The sequence below is a fragment of the Phascolarctos cinereus genome, unplaced genomic scaffold, assembly GCF_003287225.1.
Source record: "Phascolarctos cinereus isolate Bilbo 61053 unplaced genomic scaffold, phaCin_HiC Scaffold_7;HRSCAF=346, whole genome shotgun sequence".
In the NCBI taxonomy this organism is placed as follows: domain Eukaryota; kingdom Metazoa; phylum Chordata; class Mammalia; order Diprotodontia; family Phascolarctidae; genus Phascolarctos; species Phascolarctos cinereus.
Genome location: NW_027556180.1, coordinates 94,270,092 through 94,285,765, shown reverse-complemented (window position 1 = coordinate 94,285,765; position 15,674 = coordinate 94,270,092). Strand labels below are relative to the sequence as shown.

The following is a 15,674-nucleotide window of genomic DNA, read 5'->3' as shown; positions in this document are numbered from 1 at the left end:
AATTAAAAATAGAAAGTGATTACGCTTAGATATAAGCTGTAAAAGCATACCATTACTATAGCTAATAACCATGGAGATATATATATATATACACACACATATGCATATATACATATAACATATATATAAAATCAGGTGCTGACAAGTTGGAGACTATGATCGTTCAACAAACTAAATTAATTTCCTATTCACATGTTTCAGCAAGAAAATCAATGAAAGCAGTGATATACTTTATAATCAAGCAAGACAATCAGATAATGAACACAAAATCAAGTAAAAAATATGTCATTCAGTATTAAGTATAAGGGATATACAATGTAAAAGTCTAAATGTGAGTGACAATTCAAATCATCTATTAAACTCTTAAATATCTGTTTTCTAATAGCCATGAAGGCCTTAAGACTTCTGAGTAGCATGAAATTATGGTAGAGTACCTCTGATAATGTCTCCTATAGTCAAAGTCACTTATTCAGCATGAAGGAAGTCGGTGAAATTAGCATACAGAAATAAACAGTGGCAAGAGTAGTATTTAAACTTGCCAAACCACATACCCAGACAGTTTCTTATTTATCCAATCATTTGTTATCTTTACAAAAATCAACAAAGTATTCAATATCAGGCTGTGATATAAATATATAGATAGTATAAATGAATGTGGTTACATCCATATCCTAATGTAAAGCAAAACTGGTAGATCTTGAGACAATCTTAAATTTCAAGGTTCAGCTTACAAATTGAGAAGTTCCTTATGGGTTTGAGTGTCCTAAAATGGAAATGGGATTTGACTTTTAAATAATTTGAATTAATTTCAAGTATCTTAAAAGAAATCCAACTAAACAATTTCTATATTAATTGTCTGAAAATAAGAAAAGGCCATGCTGACCCGAGTAGAGTTCAACTAAAATATTTCAGAATGCTCACGTCAACAGCATCTATTTTAAAACTAGAATGAAACAGAGAAGATTAGCATGCCCCCTGAGCAAGTATGATGCACAGAATTTGTGAATTGTTCATATTTTTGACCAAATTAAAATAAAATGCCTCAGCATCTTATAAACTTATTTCAATTTATATTCCAAGATTTCATTTACTGAGTCAGGCAAAGACTTGCCAGTAGTTAATAAATAGTTTTGTGCATTTGCATAGCAACAAGAAGTCAATAATTTCTGAAGTCAATTACTTTCATAACAGATCTTGCATGGCTCATATCCTACCCACCATTTATTCATATCCACCCTCGCTTGAGGGAAAGTTTGTTTGTTGCCTTACAAGTATGGGAGAGATGTAGGAATTTCATTTCCAGTTACAATTTTAAAATATATCTACCTACTATATTAGTTGTTTCTATTACATATCCTCAATCTTCCTCATCACCAAAAATGTCTACTTTATTTTGAGAAAAGATTGTAAATGGGATTTGGTAAGATTTTGGATTGTGAAGAAGGCCAAAAATAAAATTCTATGCTGTGTATGGGAAAGGGGACAGAAATTGGAGAAGAAGCTAAAAGAGGAGAAAGATTAAAGCTAAGATTTAACTAAAAGAGAAGGACTCAAGTTTAAGTAGACAAAGATTCAAGGAGAATGGAAATGTAGGAGCAGAAGGACATGACTACAAGGTAAAGGAGAATATTTCAGTCTGAGGAGAAGGAGAAGGAGAAAGGAAAGGTGGAAAGAATTTGAGAATGAAAAACTGAAAGCATGAAGAAAGTAGGTAAGAGAAAAAAAAAGGATTTAGTGTTTTCCTAATAAGATTCCCCTCCCAAGGTAAGATGATTGCTTCAGATCTCATCACCAGGTTTAGATACTTAGCACCTTCTCACTTCCCTCAGAGCTCAGGATTTAGACTTTCCCCACTCCCTCCATTTTCCAGCTGCAGATCTGCTTGTTTTCAAATACATGGAACAAGATAGCCCTTGGTAATTCCATCCTTTCCAGCTCAGATTGAAAGCTCCTTGACATAGAGGACTGTCTTGTTGTTATTTGCATTCATAGTACTTAATCTAGTATAGGTGCATATAGTAGTTGCTTAATAAATGTTTATTGAATTATAAAATGAAAAGTATCTCCTGCTGTGAAATTAGTCTAAATACCTTCTCCCAAGAATGACAAAGGATGTGAGAATCTGCTTCCATAAAATTTGGAAAATAAGGAGAATTTTACACTTAACTTCCAATGAATGAGGTAGATATGTATTTCTATCACAATCAAATAATTTTCACCTATGCTCAAAACATGGTCCACTTTCCCCTAAGAGGCATTCCTACTCTCAGATCATGAGAGAGAACGAAATGTTTCTTAACATGCCTGGAATTCTCACCTTCCATTTCCATTTCTGTGAATTCCTTCAAGTCTCAGATAAAATCCCACTTCAAGAAGCCTTTCCTAATCCTCCTTAATGCTGGTGATATCCTTTTGAGGTCCTCTCCAATTTATCCTGAATATATCTTGTTTGTACATAATTATTCGTTTATTGTCTCTCAAATTAGTCAGTGAGTTGTATTTCCAGCCCTTTAGCACAGTGTCTGGCACAAAGCAAGCATAGACTTGGGAAAACAATTAGGATCAGCAATTAATCCTGACCTGTTTCAATATACTGGAAGTTATAAACATTCAGCACAAACTAGAAAGGAAATGGTCCCATAGAACACTTTAATCTGAGTACTCAGAGATATGAGGCTATTCTTGAAGAGGAGTTGAATGACCTCTGAGAAAGAAGCAGTTAATTTTCCCTCTAATGACTAATGGTGAGGATCCACAAACATCTCCAGATGAAAGCTCATACATGAAGGATCATAAGAGTAAATAGTTGATAACATCTTGGCAATAGTCCTGAAATAGACATTTGTTAACCTGATAATGACAATAGTGAAGCCTGCTGTCTTCCTGAGGGCATATGTACAAGATATGAGAATGGACTGCCTAAGACTTGTCAAAAAAGTAGACATTTACTCACTTCTGATGATCCATGTAGGCATAAATGATATTTCCAGTGGGAATCTGCAAAGTATTGCCACAGATTTTAAAGTCTTGGATGAGAAGATGAAGAGTTAGAGTGCAGGTGTTTTCATCATGTCTGCCATTCAAAGGCAGGGTCTCAAGAAATCTGAGTTAAATGGAAAACAGATTAAAATATAGTGTATAAGAATTTGACTTCTGGAACATAGTTTAAAAATATAGGGATGATGAACAATTGGTTAGACTTAGAATGTGCCTAGGAAGGCTGGTAAGAACAGATTTGCCTATAATCTTGCAAAAGGACTTTCAACTGAAAAGGAGACAAAGATAGAAAACCATTAACATACATTCACCAAAGTAGTTTAGGAGGTTGTAACAATGTAAGAAAAAAGAATAGCGTTAGAGTTGCCTAGAAAAGCAGAGGAGACAAAATTCGATAAAAGAAGCCTTAGGTATCTTTGTGCAAATGGACAAAATGTGACTAACAAGTTAAGTGAGCTAGAAATTCTAACACAAGGAGGCAAATTCGCAATCATAGATACCACTGAGTCTTGATGGGATTAATTCTATGATGAAAAGATATGCTTCTGGAAGTTTGCAGATAATTGAAAAGGAAAGAATTAGATATAAAAAGGCAGGAGGGAAGGGGAAAAATATTGAATATTAAGAAGATAAAGTCATATGAAGAAGTGAGGAGGCAGGATTTGGTTCCAAGGGAATTACTCGACTCAGTTCAAACAAAGCAAGTTCAGCATTGTTAATGACCTGTAGTCCCTTCCTTCCAGAGGCTATCCCTTGGCTCTAAATTTCGCTAACGAGCTCTGGCTCCTCCTGGAGCACGGATGAAAAATGTTTTATTGCTTCATCATATAGACCACTGCCAATCAACACATAAGCAATAGCTAATTCTTCATTCGTATTGTCATTATCTGCAGCAAAAGGTAATTGCTTTTGTTCTGCAAGGGACTTTGCCTGGTTCAGAATCTTTTCAGCATTAAGGGAAAGCAAGGAGTCACAGAGACGTGATCCTTTCGGCTCACAGTCGGAGGAATCACCAAAGTTCAAAAAAGATGCCTCGCTGCACTCCACCGAAGACTAGTGTTTCCAGTCACCAGAATGCAGGTCACCTCCCCCTCCGCCGGCCATGGGTGCAGCCTGCTGCCGGTGCTGCAGCTCCGGCTTGGGTAGGGACAGCGGCCGGTAGGACTCGGTGCCCAGCATCCCCAGGAGTAGCAGCGCCCGCTGTGGACACAGCTACCGAGGAGGCGAGTATTTGGGCCAAGATTAATAGAAGTTTTTAATGCTTCTCTTTCTTTCTCTGTCTCTCTGTAAGAAAGAAGAACTAATGATATCTTGACTTGCTTGTGAAAGAAAGCACGTCTTGATTATGAAAATCATATGTGTCACAAAGTGGAACAACTAAGGAGGCGAACATTTATTTTTCATATAATTATCCACAACAATGAGGAACTGGTGTTTTAAATGGAAACTAACACACACGACATTTAGGGAACATAGATTTCAAAGTATTCAGAGGAAAAAGAAAAAATATGCCATTGCATAGAATACTAGAGGGAAGTCAGAAGGAAGAATGGCAAACTCTTGGGAATTAAATTATAACAACAGAAAAACAAACAGTTTTGATGAGAAAGAAATGGGAATTCATCTAAATGTGGAGGTACACATGAATTCATTAACCCATTTAGATGTTAAAATGGCAATAAACAGAAGAGGGAAACAAGAGCAGATAACAGAATGAACATTGGATTGAATGTAATATGGTTCAATTGAGTTCATTCATTAAGTACCTACAATATGCTAAGGAGGGCACATAGATGGCTTAATGGATAGAGTGCTGGACTGTAAGTCAGGAAGATCTGAGTTCAAATCTGTATTCAGACACTTACCAGCTGTATGACCTTGGGAAAGTCACTTAACCTTGTTTGCCTCAGTTTCCTTATCTGTAAAATGAGCTCAAGAAGGAAATGGCAAACTACTCCAGTATCTTTACCAAGAAAATCCCAAAAGGGGTCACAAAGAGTCAGGACACAACTGAAAATGACTGTATTTTAGTGGTCTAACCTAAATACAAATCAATGGTCTGATTTTTAACCATGAACCCCTCCAAAAAAAAAGATCTAATGTGATATCAAGGTGCATGATAATACAATCGAAAGACTGTTGGATTTGTAGTAAAGAACCTTGGTTTGAATGTTTGTTATGTTACTTACTGTCAGATGACAAAACACTACACATCTCTTGGAATCAGTTTCTTCATATATAAAATGAGGAGGTAGGTTTAGATGAACTCTGATGTCACTTCTAGCTTTAAATCTATGATCAGTGAACAATGGCCTAGTATCTATGATGAGGAAAATAAGAGTTCTACTTTATTCTAAATTGGCCAGACCACCTATTGAGTACTGTGTTTAGTTTCCAATATTACATTTTAAGAACAAAATAAATAAGCTGGAGACTAGTCAGAAAAAAAAAAAAGAAAAGGCAGCGGGCATGGTGAAGGCATTAAGGATCATGCCATATGAGATTTATTTGAAAGAATTGGATATTTTTAACCTGTAGGAGAGAGAAATCTTTAGGGGAAGAGAAAGCTGGTTTTGAATATATTAAGAGTTTCTAGGAGGACATGGGAATAGACTTGTTTTACATGGCCTCAAAAGACAAAATGAGGAGTAATGGAAGGTACAAAAATAGAGCAGATGTAGGACTGATATAAGGATAAATGCCCTATCAATTAGAACTATTTGCAGGTGGAATGGCTGCCTTGAGGGGGTACTTGGTTTTTCCTTACTAGGGCTCACAGCTTTAATGATCATTTGTCAGGTATATTTGTAATGCAGTGGTATCAAATTAAAATAGAAATGGGAGCCACTAAATCATACATAAGGATCCCTGTGAGCCACCTATTGACTTAGTTTTAAAATGTAATATCATTTATGTTTTGTTATATCTTTGTTTGTTTTGTTAAATATTTCCCAATTATATTTTAATCTGGTTCAGGCCAAACATGACAGTATTATGGGCTGTGTGTTTGACACTCTGATATATCCCTTACTAGTCCATGATTCTCAGCTACACTGGCCTGCTTGCTGTTCTTTGCACAAGACTTTCCATCTTCCAGCTCCAACCATTTGCACTGGCTGTCTCTCATCCCTAGAATTATCTCTGTTTTGTTTCTACTTCTGGGAATTCCTGGCTTCCTTTAAGTATCATCTAAAATTCTACTTTCTTCAAGCAGACGTTATTGGTCCCCCTTCATGCTATTGCCTTTCTTCTGAGGTTATCTTCAGTTTATACTGTATATATTTTATTCAGTTGTTTACATGTTGTATTACCTATTAGATTGTAAGCTCTTTGAGATCAAGGACTGTTTTTGCATTTTTTTTTATGCCTAGTGCTTACCGCATAGTAGAAAGTCACTAGTGTTGTTAAACCTCTAGCATATCCATAGCACAATGTACTAGGTTTTCCGGTATAATTAGTTGTTGTCCTTAAATGGATTATAATCCAGTTCATAGAAGCACAGAATTTAATAAACAAGCAATAAAACATAGAATATGGTAAATTCTGGATTAAGCAATTGTTGAATGCACTTATCAAAAGGGGCTGCTTTTCCCTGACCCCACAGACCCCATGGTTGGATAAGTTCAGACCAGTTATAGCTGTTCCTGTCTTATTTCTGGAAACTCTCCATTGCTGCTATTCTGACCAGATATAACCACTCTCCTAGCCTTCCCAGCCTTCTCTATGGACTTTAGTTGTTACACAAAACAACTTATGTAACAGATTCACAAAACTGTGCCTTCCAGGAGACTTCCTACCTGTTGAACCATATTTAAACCTTGCCCTCTCTGCCCTTCCTGGGCACTCCAATACTTTGGTGCTTTGTGGTGTCCCAAATTGCAACTCCTATGCCTCAATTAAATACTCTTATTGTTTGTATTTTGGTAGTCTTTTTTATTTCAAGTTGATACTATAGGGAATAAGTGATGCATGGTTTGAAAAAGAGGAGAATCATCGAGGGCTAGGACATACAGTAAAGTCCTTACAGAAGAAGCAGACCTTCATTTGTCCTTTACAGGAAGATTTAAGATTTAAATACAGTAGAGAGGTGGGCATTCTAGGTAAGGTTGGCTTGGCATGACTGAAGGTATAAAGGTAGGAATAATAGGCCATGTTAGTATAAGCTCCTTGAGATTAAGGGTCATGCAATATTTATATCCATAGCTCCCTCACAGCCTAGCATAGTACATTGCACATAATGGATACTTAATAAATATGTGTAATGAATGAATAGTTTAGATTTCAAAGATGGGGGCCACATTATGGATGGCTTTCAATGCCAGGCTAAGAGTTTTATACATTCATTATTAATCAAAAGGATGCCAAATGTCAAACTGTCTGAGTAAAATGGAAGGCTAAAATATTTGACAAGTAATAACACAAGCTCTCAACTCTACATAAAACACCCACAAGTAAAGTTAAATTTGAATTATCCCTCTGTCTCCCTGAGCTGAGTGCAGGCTATTTCATTTTGTACTTATAAGGAAAAGGCGCTCTTTGTCATTTATCCCTATTGACCCATATCATATTAGAATTATTGTTATTGGCATCAAATTAATTTTAATAATCACTTTCCTGTGAAGTGATTGTCTTTTTCACATAGGCATATGCCCCATACTGAGACCATTGTAAATTTATTTTTTCTGTCCCATTAATTTTCACTTGGTTAATGCTAAATGCTGAAACAACAAAGGCACATTGTCAGGGTGAAGTGATTGCATGATTTTAATAGTAGGCCCTTGACATTTAGAACCTAACTAATTCTATTCGAGGTTTCTAAGCAATAGTCCAAAAATTCACAAATGATGAGAACCAGTCAAAAGCCAATGGAAAAAGGAGCAACATCAGCTAGTGTGTTCACAATGTGCTTGCCCTTGAGGTATATGAGCACAACTCCTCACTTTAGGTCCATCACTCATTTCCCCACCTCAGCCTGTTCATTGGATCTCTTCTGAACAATTGCATCTGTGGGGAAACAGACAGACACTAAGGCAGGGGCAAAAAACTGGAGCAGCAATAGTAACAGTTGGGAAAAAAAAGGATTGAGAGAGCCCCCCTTTAATTCAATGGGTGCACAGAGTCTGAAGGAGTGCTAGATAGGAATTAGTGCTAGATAAATACTGTCTGCAAGCCCCTAGGTAACTCCCCTTCCCTACTCAAAGAGTTCAGTGAATGGATCATATTGTTTTCTCTCTTCCTCAGTTCCTAGCCTTATCCTGGGACTTCAACACACCTACTGACTCTCCCTCACTCTAACCACTCAGTTCTTCAACCTAATCATTTCCCATAATCTATTCCTCCACCCCACCTTAACCACACACAAAGACAGTCATACCCTTGATCTTGCTATCACCTACAAATGCACAACTTCCACATTCAAGAATTCTGAAATCCCCTTATCTGAGCATCTCTCCCTCTGCCTCATTAAACCCTACTTTTCTCCTTACCATGACCTTCAAACCCCTGACCTCTTAATTCCTTCCCAGGTCATGTCCCTTTAGAGAATCAATTCAACCTAACACTGCCCTCTTCTCTGAAGTTCCTTGCCCACTTATTCCCCTGATTGAGCCTAGCCAAGCCTCAGCTTTGGATCATTCTCACTTTCTCCACTTTTGCTCCTAAACCTGTGGTGTTGATTGAAGGTAGAGAAAAATCACGCAACCATTCAGACTGAGTCTACTACAAATTTATTAAACAATCTTTATTGGATCCTCACTGCTGCTAGTCAATCCTACTGTACTGCTCTCATTAACTCACTATCCCACTCTCCACAGCATCTCTCCCAACCTTTTAATTCTTCTTCTGGGTACTTCAACCTCTACCCCTCAGCTGAGAACCTTGCCTAATATTTTACAGAAAAAGTTGAGGCCATTGGCTATTAGCTCCATTTTCTTGCCTCTTCCTCATTTCATGTCATTCTTATGCCTTCAGCCATTACCCCCTCCTTCATCCCTGTCTCACATAATAAGATGGACTTACTTTGTATCAAGGCTAAATCCTTCTACCTGCTCAAGCAATCCCATTCCATCCTGTCTCCTTCAAAAGTTTGCCCCTCTGTCATACTCACTCTTATCATTCATTTTCAATCTCTCAGCTGTCTATTGGGTCCTTCCATACTGCCTGCAAAAACACCTATTGCTCCTCCATGACCAATATACCCTCACGTTATCGTTCTTTTCCCACTATATACATATACATATATGTGCATATATGTATGTATTCTACACATATGTATAAACACATACACACACACACACACATATATATATACACCTAAGTATGTGTGTATGTGAAGTGATTGTCTTTTTCACATAGGTGTATATATATATATATATATATATATATATATATATATATATATGTACATATATATGTACATATATATGTATGTGTATGTGTGTGTGTATCTTCTGCCCTTCATGGCTAAACATTTTGAAAATGCTAACTACAACATGTGACTCCAGTTTGCCTCTGCTCACTCTCTCCTTAACTCCATACAATCTAGCTTTCAAACTATCATTCCACAAAAACTGCACCCTCCAAAATTACCCGTGATCTCTTGATTGCCAAATCTGGTGGTCTTTACTTTATCCTCATTTTCCTTGACCTCTCTCTGAAGCCTTTGACACTGCTGATTACTCTTTTTAATATTCTCTTCTTCTGAGTTTTCAGTATGCCACCCTCACCTGGCTCTTCTCTTACCTATCTGATTGCACCTTCTTAATCTCCTTTGCTGTCTCATTATCAAAATCATGACTTTGAACTACAGGTGTCCCATCAGGTTCTGTCCTGGTTCCTCTTCTCTTCTCTTCTCCCTCCATATTATTTCACTCAGTGAACTCATTAGCTCCCATGGGTTTTTATTATCATCTCTATGCTGATGATTTTAAAATCTATCCATCCTTCCCCATCTTCTCTGTTGTACTGCAGTCTCACATTTCCAAATGCCTTTCAGACATCTCAAATGGACACCCAACAAACATTTTCATTTCAACATGTTCTGAACTGAACTTAATATCTTTCACCTTAAATCCTCCCCACTTCTTGCCTTCCCTATTACTGGTGCAAGTTCTCTTGACTTTTGTCTTGCTACTGAACTTCTATGACTCTAGTGAGTGAAGCTGATGACTTTGTGCAACTGTCCCACTTAAATCCAATTCACACCCAACTCAAGACATCACCTAGTGATGTCATTAGTCCTCTTCTAAAACAAAGGATGAACAATGATAACAAAACTGGGGCAACATCATCCTCCCAGTCCTTCAGGCTTGCAACCCAGGTGTCTTCCTCTACTCCTTACTTTTTTTTTTACTCCCCGTATCCAGTCTATTGACAATGCCTGTCGATTTCACCTTTGCATTATCTCTAAAATATGTCCACTTCTTTCCTTGGACTCTGCCAACACTCTAGTACAGACCCTCATCACCTCAACCTGGATTATTGCAACATCTTATGCTTATGGATCTGTGTCAAATCTATTCACATCCTCTCTTCAGCCACCAAAATAATTTTCCTAAAGCACCATTCTGATAATGTCACTCAATAAAATCCAGTGGCTCCCTATCACTTCCAGGATCAAATAAAAAATCCTTTGTTTTGCATTCAAAGCTTTTCTTTCATAACCTAGTCGTCTCCTACCTTTCCAGGTTTCTTACAACTTACCCTTGCCACATGCTCTTGAATCCAGTGAAATTTGTTTCATTGCTGTTTCATGAACAAGACACTCCATCTCTCAACTCTAGGCATTTTCTCTGGCTGTCCATCATGCCCAGAATTCCCTCCCTACTCATCTCTATCTTCTGGCTTTCCTGGCTTCTTTTATGATTAAACAAAAATCATTCTTTACAGGAAGCCTCTCCCATCCCCTCTTAATTTAACTCCTCCCTTTCTTAATTATTTCCTATTTATCCTACACAGAGTTTGTTTGTACATATTTATTTGCTTGTCGTCTCCCCCATTAGAGTCTGAGTTTCTCAAGGGCAAGGATTTTTTTTTTTTTATCCTCAGTGCTTGGTACATAGGAGGCACATAATAAGTGACTGACTCATTTCCATATGCATCTGAGCTGATGTCTGAAAAAATATTGGTTTGGGGGTGGGGTGGGAAAGGAGAAGGAAGAGATGAAAAGAATTTTAAAATATTTTCTAAAATATTTCTACAGCAAAGAAGGAATTTGGCATCGTGTAGGGATGGGAAATAGACTGTATGTCTTCATATATGTATTGGCATATGTGTATTGAGCATACATGTACAGCATAGCTATATAAATGTGAAAATACATAAGTGCATATCTGTATACACACATATATATATGCACACATATCCTTTCCCCCTTTACCTCACACCCCTAGAAACTTTCTGGCATCTCAGATTCATATGGAAATGAGATTTTGTTTTTTCTCCTTAGACACGTGAGGTACACACACACACACACACACACAATATGTATGTGTGCATATGGGTATCTATACATGTTATGAACATAATACACATATGATTACATCTGTACTTATGACAAATGTAATATATAAACATACACATATATTGTGTGTATATGTATATATGTAAATGTATATGTATATATACATGTATGTGTGTCTAATTTTTCATATGTATGTGAGTATATATTCACACATGTATATGCACACATAGACATGCATATTTAAATAAAACTATACAGTGTGGGATGTGGTACAGGAGTTTACCTTTTGACCTTTTAAACTAAGGTCAAGGTTTTAATAGTGAGGGACTTTATCTGGACAATAAAAATCTATCTTAATAAAGATTCCTTACATTCACATAGCATTTTTTTCACATAGCATTTTAATGCTTATGAAGAGCTTTGCGCACATTATTTTATTTGATCATCATAATAATAAATAAAATATTAACTAACATTTCTGTAGCACTTTATGGTTTAAAAAGTGATTTGCATACACCATCTTATTTAATAATATAACTTTATGAGGCGGGTACTATTGCTATAATCTGCTTTCATGGATGAACAAAGCAAGACAGAGAAATGAAACAACTAGTCTAACTTTACAGAGTCGGTAGAGAAACTAGGAAGAGACCTATGATTCTAAATATTCAATTTTTTGTCATACGTCACCATGCTTTTTTAATTATCAGAGCTATACAACTTTAGGACTGAAAGGACCTTCAGTGGACAAGTAACTGAATCAATAACATCAAAAGAATCTCCTTTACAATATAGAGATGATAAATTGTTAACCAGCCACTCCTTGAAGACTTCCAATGATCAGAAAGTCCTTACTGAGTAGAGCAGCCCATTCTACTCTGGTATAGTTCTAATTGTTAGGAAGTTATTCCTGAACTTAAACCTAAATTTGCCTCTGCAATTTCTACTCATTACATCGAGTTCTTTCTTTGAGACTAAATAAAATAAATATAACATCTCATCCTCCTAGCAGTTTTTCAAATGTTTGTAAAGAGTCATCAAATCCCCTATCATTCTTTATAATACTCATCTAGACACACCAAATTCTGCTAAACTTTTTCTTTCATGTGGCATAGACTCAAAGTCCTTTACCTTCACTTTACTCTTCTCACTTTATTTCATATCAATGTCTTTTCTACACAGCACTCCAGAGAATGTTTGCCCAGAGCAAAACCCAGTGGGATTATCATTTCCTTTTTCCTGGAAACTGGTTTTCTCTCTCCTCAATCCTTTGGAGTTTAAAATTCCTTTAACTAATTATTTGCAAGACATTGGGAAAAATGCATTCTTACTATCCTTCATTAGATGCAATTACAATCTTGTCTGTTGTTTCTTTATTTTAAATCACAATCCACAAATCTAAGTCCCATTCTTAGACACCATCTTTTAACTCAACTGGTCTTTTACTAGGCCATTTTTTCCCCCTCTTTTGCATCCCTTGCTTTTAATAGGGAACAATGATGAAAATACCATTTTGTTCCTTTTGGTTTTCAGTTTCTTACTAAAGATTCGGTAATCTTCGATGGTGTTTTCTGAAAGCAGCATTTGTGTCTACATGAATCATCAGAAATGAATAGCATTCATCTGTTTTGCCAAGGCTTGAGGTGTTCTCTGTTATGTCTTGTATAAATGCATCCTGTCAAAGGAGGGGTCAGGAGCACAACAGACCTTTCTTATTGCTGATATCAGATGAAGAAATAGCTGACTCACAATACCCCTGAAGTCCGTAGTCACCATCCATCACTACAACTCTTCTCTTCTTCCTCTGACACTTTTTTGCATGGTTCCTTTTCAGAGCGTCAGCAGGATCTGAGGTCTGAAAAATTGTTGCTGGAGTAGATATAATTCTTTATTTGTATTTTTCATTTTTAGGCAGTTGGGGTTAAGTGACTTGCCCAGGGTCACACAGCTAGTAAGTGTTAAGTGTTTGGTCTGAGGTCCTCCTGACTCCAGGGCCGGTGCTCTATCCACTGCGCCACCTAGCTGCCCCAAAATAATTCTTTAAAAATACAAAAACAGAAAGCTCAAGGGCTTCTGTGATAATATGGAGGCATAATTTTGTTACATTTCCTTTAAAGACATTGCAGGCTATCCTTTAGATTGCAATCCTATCATGACTATTTGGTTAGGAACATTGGACTGCAATTTCAGGACAAACAGTTGAATCCTCTTTTTCTGGATATTTGGAATAATAGGGCAAAACAATCCTCAGTTTCAGTCCACTCTACAAACAGAATGAATGGATAATAATAACCTTGCAATTACAAATAGACCCATTTATAATTCTTAGTAAACATGTGAGTTTAGAATAAGTCAAGCAGAGTAAGTGAAGAAATTTCAGGGTCAAATTAACAAGGAAATAGCGGTGACTTTCAGTGCATGATGATGGGGTGCTTGGGTGCTTCTGTTTGGGTGCTTGTACTTGGACCCCAATTTCTCCCTAGCCTCAGAAACACTGTCCCTGACAGTTTCTTCCCAGCCCAAGGACCCGGTGCCTAGCAATTATTCATGAGTGGGCCCCAGCAAGACCCTTATCTCTCTCCCTGGTGCAGTTCCAAACAACACCTGAAGGATTTATTAGTTTAAACTAGCTTTGCACTGGGTCATAAAGACATTCTTACCCACTATTATGCTATCCTACCGCCCTACCTTATTATCTACATCCTGGGCTCCTCATTAACTGTATTCTAGACTTAAGACATATGTATACTCCCTACATCTATCTTGTCAAACAAGACCTTGATTGGTGGCAGACTGGACAACGCTCAGTTACCCTGAACTCTAGTTGACTTAGTGACTTAGCAGGCCTAAAACCACACCTCCATGCGGCCCCCTCTTGTGGGCTTTTCCTAGTGAACTCTGGGTAAAATGACTGTGCAGTAGGTACTAGAAGTGCATGTTCTTTTAAGAACTGACCACTCCTTAACCACTCCCTAATCCCACCCTGAATCCCCTAGTTAGCATATTTGGCACATGTTTTATTGTATTTTATCCTATATAAACTTTAACTGTACCTCTCTAAGATTGCAGGATCCTTTAAGAATCCTTGCCCACTGAAAAGCGTAACAATAAACTTTGCCACCTTGGCTTAAAGAATGCTTGAGTCTGTGAATTCATTCCAGATGACCCATGTACTTCAGTCTTTGAGGGGTCACAACCTCTCAACCTCTCAGCCCGCAACACATATTAGTATATTTTTCCATGGAAATTTTTCCTTACTATAAAAAAGCAGCTTTATACGTCAGATTGAGATAAGATGCCTGAAATTTCTCAAATGTAGTTACACAATAAAAGGCCTGTTTGTATGTTTAGGCAACTTTCACTCTGAATTGAATTCAGTGGATAGGGTACAACCCATACCTTTCCAAACCTTGAGATCCCTGGAGCTCATAAGAATATAGATTTGATTATCTTAGCAGGTGGCATGTATCAAAGATTGCTCATAAGTTCTATGTTAATATAAAGTATGTCTTCATTATCACCACTACTATTATTATTGAACATCATTTTCACAGAGCCCCTGAAACATTTCTAAAGAATTGAGTTTGATCTTTCAATAAAATTCTAATTGAACTGGATTAGTAAGAATTATCTGTGTTGAGTCTAGAAATGGAAGGAATCTTGGAAAGAAGGGTGCACAAAAACTATAAATTTCACGTACAGAGTGGAAAGCTGGGCATTCTGATACAAAATCTAGATCTTGGGAGATCAGATCTCAGAGAGATCAATGGCCTGAAGTTATAAAGCATAAGTTAGCTAAAAATGGATGGTATCCTTTCACAGACAAAATTCTGACTTTCTGACGATAGAAAGCACAAGTGATATCAATGACAAAAATATTAATAGCAGCTCTGCGTGGTGGCAATGAATTAGAAACCGAATGGGTGCCCAAACATTGGTGAATAACTGAACAAGTTATAGTACATATAAATGTGATGGAATACTATTACGTTGCAAGAAATGATGAAAGGGAAAGTTACAGAAGAGTCTGGGAAGAATTGAGTGAAATGATGCGGAGTGAAGTGAGCAGATTTTTACAGTAACAATAGTGAAGAAAAACAAACAAATTTGAAAGACTTAGGAATTCTGATCAGTGCTATGACCAAAAGGAATTTCCTAAGACTCATGAGGAAGCATGCTGCCTACCTCATGACAGATAGGTGATGGATTCAGAGTG

General features: G+C 37.0%; 1 non-coding gene and 1 pseudogene across 1 annotated transcript; one reads left to right on the top strand and one right to left on the bottom strand.

The window, feature by feature from the left end:
• Positions 1-913: 913 nt before the first annotated feature.
• Positions 914-1,021, top strand: LOC144454920 (U6 spliceosomal RNA). The gene has a single exon (XR_013483468.1). It is a non-coding gene; the product is annotated as a U6 spliceosomal RNA (small nuclear RNA).
• A 2,597-nt stretch (positions 1,022-3,618) lies between these two features.
• LOC110196746 (tetratricopeptide repeat protein 13 pseudogene) lies at positions 3,619-6,124 on the bottom strand (annotated as a pseudogene).
• Positions 6,125-15,674: the final 9,550 nt, after the last annotated feature.